This window comes from Peromyscus eremicus, chromosome 8b (genome assembly GCF_949786415.1).
Source record: "Peromyscus eremicus chromosome 8b, PerEre_H2_v1, whole genome shotgun sequence".
Taxonomy (NCBI): domain Eukaryota; kingdom Metazoa; phylum Chordata; class Mammalia; order Rodentia; family Cricetidae; genus Peromyscus; species Peromyscus eremicus.
In genome coordinates, this window is record NC_081424.1 from 15,521,488 (window position 1) to 15,527,741 (window position 6,254).

The window sequence follows — 6,254 nt, forward strand, 5'->3', positions numbered from 1 at the left end:
TGAGAGCAGTCCTAGAATAAATTTTCCTCAATAAAAAAGATACTGGCTTATGAGTCAGGATGCCTCTTTGTTTTTCTATACTATGTTTTTCTATAGTATCACGAAGTGTTCAAGAGTCTATAAAAGTTGGGGTCTCAAAAATTAGGAGTTATCCCTCTTAGTCTGGGAATATGACAAAGTGGTAGAGATTCCATCTTTATGGGCAATGCTATTAAACTAGATAGAGAGTTAATGATATTTTAATAATAGTTATCAGAGCAGTTGTGATGGCTAATTGTGATTGTCAGCTGGATTGGATCTGATTTTAACTAAGAGACGAGGTTCTGGGCAGCTGTGGGAGGACATTTCTTGGAAGGACTGACAGACGGGAAGGGAAGATTCCCCCTTTAGAGAAGGCAGCGCCTTCTGGCAGCAGTCCCAATAGGAAGGGGTCTGAGGGAAATGCAGGGCTGTTTTTGCCTGCCTGCCTTCACTCCTCATGGTGAGTGCATCTACTTCGTCACTGCTGTGGCCAACTTCACTAACATCGGAACCCAGCTTCTTCAGCCTTCTGGTTTTGACTGAAGGCAAGTGTCTCTCCAGGACTCCTCTAGACTATCAGCACCAGATTGAGAATCTGAGGCACCCAGCCTCATGGTCAGAGCAGCTCTCAGGCCCCTACTACAGATCTTCCTTGCCATGAGGGCTGAAGGTTCTTAGCCGCTCTAGTGTGCAGACAGCTGTTGTTACGATACCCAATTTGTGTTGTGCAAGCCAACCTAATATGCTCCTTTTATGATAATCTTAATTCATTCTAACAGTGACATTCCTCTAGAGAACTCTGTCTAACACCCTGTTACATTGGTAACAGGTCATTTATAAAGATTTTTAAATGTTTGTAATGTATTTTTATGGGCCTATGGTGATATTGAAGTCCTTGCTTCTCTCTTGTTTTTAATCTCTCAGTATCTCATTTTGTGTGTCAAGAACAGCACAGTTACAGTTTCTCCCGACCAGTAAAACTTCCACAGACATGGTGTATTAGCTGAATACCGCTGAGTATCTACAAGAGAGTACGTGGCCAGAAATGACAAGCTGCAGAGACATCTGGCCGTTCCAGGAAAACAGCACTCAGCAAAGAAAGACAATTCCCAAGCCGCACCAAAGATATGAGGGGATTCAGAAATAATAATGACACAGATATGTTCAAGTATTGCTCAAAGGCTTGTAGACACGGGTCCCGCAAGCCCCTGGTAGCAGTAACAACAATAATGGGAATAATAGCAACAGAGTTCATTAAAACAGCTGAACTTCCACAGCAGAATTACTACTGGAAAATCATAGCCCTCTTTTGAGTACCAGCTCAGTCGTCCCAGGAAACAGCCTTCAGAGGCAGAAGAGGCGTGTGTCTATGGGCACCAGGCTCTGTTCTGTTCACATTTATTGTCTGTCGTAATGCAACAGACTTGTAAAGTACAAGCTGTTTTATTTTATTTTTTTGGTTGGATAATGAGGAACAGAGAGATGTGCAGATTACTTACCCAGGGGCATGTGCTAGCACATGTGGAGGGAGAATTTAAGTTCCAAGTGCTGTGACCTCCAAGGACAGGGCTCCTTGACTATGGCACCACTTAACTCTCCAGATGTTCACCCGGGAGACTCTTGGAAAACATTTATTCACTGATGGACCAGTGCAGACAGAAAAAAGAATTCCCCCTAGTAATAATATAAGCTGTCCTTGAAAATTGCAGTAGAAGATGAAGAGGTGGAAAAAAAAAAGAAGAAAAAGTTTCTACTGAAAAGAGAACCGGAAAGGGAAACAGTTGTGTCGTTTCAACCCTATTAAAGAAGGAGGAACGTTGGTAAGTTACGGCAATCAGTTTAAAAGGGGAGGAATGTTGGTAAGCATGGGCAGTCAAATCAGTGGAAGACAGCACTTCACAGCTGTTAGGCACCCCCTCTTTCACCATGCCACTCAGAATGCAGACGCCCCAGAACTGGGAGACACTCACTTGCGCTCCACCTCGTCCCTATGTAAGATTTTATAGCTGATGAGGAAAATACTGGTTTTGACTGCCATCTGTCACTGACTCGGGCTATCACGGGCTGGCCTCCAGAAGACCCTAGTGAAATCTGCTGAGTACCTTATATCATCACTGTGTCCCATTGTGTTCCCCTCCAGCCCTTCCCCTGAGTACTGTAGTCCATGGGTCCCCATCTGCCCACCAGCTTGTCCTAGAGGAAGCCTTGGAGTGCTACCAGCCTTGGTCTTTAGCTCAGCGCACTTGGTCCCATCTTTAGTGCACTGTCATTTATCACGGCTGTGGCTCAGGTCACTGTCTCTCTTAAACTAACCATTATGGGCTCCTAAGTGGCTGCCTCCTATTAGTTTTGCTTCTGCCTCAATTTATTCTCCACTTTGATGCCAGATGGACCTTTGGAAATGGAAACCCGATCTCGTTGCCTCCAGGCTTAATACTCTTTAATGGGTCCCCCTCAGTGAGGATGTTTGAAAGGGTCCTTTACCCCTTTTCCACCTCACCCCATCCCCAAATGTACACCTGGTAACTTCAGCACAAAGGACAGCGTGCTGTTCTTTTCAATTGGGCGTGGTTCATGTGGTTTCAGCACCTTTCTTTTGAGGTTCTTACTGCCCCTAAACTGTAACTCAGACCTCTGTGAGGAGAGCACCAGCCTTCACTGCCCGGCTAATGCTCCCTCTGTCTCTATCTCCCCTAGGAGTCTCTCTGGTAATCTAGGGATGGCTGAGATGGTCTTTCCGTGGGCCACCACAGCATCCGCCACAGAATTCTACTCAACCCAAAACGGCTGACTTGTGTGTCCTTCCGTAACATCAGTGTCGTCAGATTAAGAGTGTGTCTTTCCATGATTGAATTATCACCAGCACTTAGGGTCGCAGATGCTCAGCAAACAATTGCTGAATAATCAAATCAGTCAGATGGGATGGACTTTAATATCCTGAAAGCTGTGACACCTGGACACCACCTGTCTTTAACTGAATTGAAACACTTTATCTTTGCACGGTCCTTGCAGGCTCATCCAGTGCTGTGCGTCTGAAAGTGACCTCATTTTCCTGCCATTTGGAGAAAACCTGGGTACTTATACATCCTTTGTCCGGACTGTTGTTAACATTTGGGTATTTATTTGCTTCATGGCCCTCTTCTGGCTATGCAACCACATAGTAATTGTACGGAGGCATTTGAAAGTAAGTGGCTGATGCCAGCTTTGCAGCATCAGAAGACCTCATACAATGGTCCCCAGACCTGGGATAGAGGGAGGGCAGTGGCATTTGTGTCTCAGAGGCTTGGGAGGTGACGTGGACCTGTCAGAGCCTCAAACTACCTCATCTGATCGTAAGCTGCCACCCTTAGGCTTCCCACAGCACCACTCTGCCTTTCAGGGAAAGTTGAGAGCTTTATAGATCCCACCAGCAGAAACTGATGTAGCCCCACCTTTCCATAAATTCAGTATGTGAAGTTTGATGAGCTGTGTAACAAAAACAAATGAAACAAACAAACAAAAAAAAAAAAAAAAGGAAGAAAGAGGCCAGACTGACAGAAGGGAGGCAGAGAAAGTATTCCCACGAGAGTTCATGTTACATGTACTTTACCCCCACTCTAAATTTATTTAAAGAAAGAAAGCTGAGAAAGCAACTCGTTCTTCTAACATGAGTGGTGGAGGCTGGGTAACCCCATCCACTGGCATGCTACAATTGCTCTTATTGCAGGCCAGTTGCTGTGTGTGTGTGTGTGTGTGTGTGTGTGTGTGTGTGTGTGTGTGTGTCCATGTGTACTCATGTCTCTCTGTGTGTATGTGTCTCTGTCTGTATGTCTGTCTCTGTCTGTGTGTGTGTCTCTGTTTGTCTTTGTCTCTGTGTGTGTTTGTGTGTGTATCTGTGTGTATGTATGTCTGTATGTGTGTGTTTGTATCTCTTTGTGTGTGTGTCTGTGTCTCTATGTGTGTGTGTGTGTGTGTGTGTGTATGTGTGTGTCTGTGTGCATGTCTGTGCATATGCAGGTCAGATACAGACACTGGGTGTCTCAGCTATTCTACATGTTATTTTTCTTGGACAAGGTCTCTCACTAAACCTGGAACTCACTGATTCAGTTAGACTAGCAGGCCAGAAAGCCCTAGGCATCCCCCTGTCTCTGCCTCCTCAGCACTGAGATTATAAGTGTGTTTTGCTCCCCTTGGCTTTTTGACTTGGTGCCCGAGACCAAACTCAGGTCTTCATCCTTGAGCACTTGCTGACATAGCCCTATTTCCTGCCCCTTAAAGCCATTATTAAAAATTAGATGATAGCCTGGTGAGATCGCATACAGCTGTGTGACCTTAACTCTCATGAGACAGAGGCAGGAGGACTGGTAATTAAAGTCCAGCCGAGGCTACATATATTTAAAATTAAATAAATTGTAGATGGCAATATGCACTAAAATCTCATCGTTACCTGATTATCTTGGTGCATCTCACAACTATGTGTACTTTTGAAGTTAAGCCATTTGCTCTGTATGGTGGGGATGCTGCACATCTCTTTTCAGTACCTAATCCAGTAAATTCATCTTCACAGCTTTAAATTCCATATTAGTCCATTAATGTTTGTAGCTTAAAAGTGGCAATAAAAGGATGGTTCTTGCAACAGAGACTTGTATATACTCAAGCTCTCCACTCTCACTGAGGTCAAGTTGAGTATTTCCCAGCTAATACTACTTCTGTCTTTCATTATTTAGGTCTTTCTGAAGACTTGATTCCAAACAAGTAGGGTGATGTGACACTGTGTGAAAATGAGGCTGGGTTGTCCTCTCTTTTTCCCCCTCTTTACCCACGTCCCCATTCTCCTGACTTTCTCGCAGACCCACTTTCATTTCCAAGCCTCCTGTGACCTTTTCCTTCTGTCCCTGTGGTCCTTCGTCCCTGTCTTTCTCTGCTTCCTTCCATTTCCCCCTACATTGCCACTAAGTATGTTTTCTAAATAAAGAGTTCAAAGAGCAGATGATGAAGAAAGATAGTTTTTAAATAACATTTACAGCAAAATCTAGATAAATGCATTATAAAACCTGCATTTAATAAAACCATAATATAATCTACAGTTAGTTTGCATGCAAAATGATACTAAATCTACTTATAATATAGCAGGCTAATATTTCTTAAATTGAAATATTCAATTTAGTATTGTTAATATGCTTCAAAACTGGGGAGATAGCTCATCGGATAAGAGTGTTTACTGATAGTTTAGAGGACCTAGGTTTGGTTTCCAGCGCCCACAGGATGGCTCATTTCCATCTCTAACTCTAGCTCCAGGGCATCTGCTGCCCTCTTCTGGTCTCCACAGGTACCAGGTGGGCATACAATGCATATACATACATGAAAGGAAACATCCATACACCCGTAAAAATACAAAATAACAACAAAAAATCAAAAAACACAAAGAAATCCTTCCCCCAACCTTTTCTTTCTTTTCTTTTCTTTTTTTTTTTGTTACCAGGAACACCTTTCCTTGAATGCCAGCTCCCCCTTGAGAACTGGGAGAGCTCCATCAAATACTGACCTAGGATAACCTCCTATGTTTCCAGTCATCAGCAAGCACCTGCTCAGTACCTACCACGTGTCAGGCACTGCAGTTGACAGAAATAATATGGAGCTTGGAAGCTGGATCAATGGGTAAAGTGCTCACTGCACAAGCTTGAGCACTTGAGTCCAGATCCCCAGCATCCACTCGTGTGCTATCTCTCTGGAATACCACTCTGCAAAATCACTCTAGTGCTGGGGAGGCGAAGCCAGTCAGATTCCGGGGGCTTGATGGCCAGGAAGTTTGTCCTAAACAGTGAGCCCTAGGTTAAGTGACAAAACTGTGCTTCAAACTATAAGGTCGACAGTGACAGGGGAAGCCCCAGAAGTCAATCTCTGTCCTCTTTGTGTGTACCTGCACATACAAGTGCACTCATGTGTGGACCCACGTTTCTCCCCGAGAAATGGAGAGTAAGAGATTGCTGTATTCTACCTCTCCAAGGTCAACTCTTGATGGAAGTGTGAGGAAGCGGCATCTTCGGCTGCATGCAGACCCAGATCCTTTTAGGCTGGCAGTGAAGGAAGCTCACTGGTCAGGGGCTGCTGGATCTGCGTGTCAGCCTGTGGCCCGCACCTCACCTCCTCTTCAGAGAGGCATTGCCTCTTTTCCCAAGCAGCTACGATCACACCACTGTCCACAACTACTGCTCTTCCCTCAGCTAGACTCTTCAAAGGTTCTTGTGAAGAGT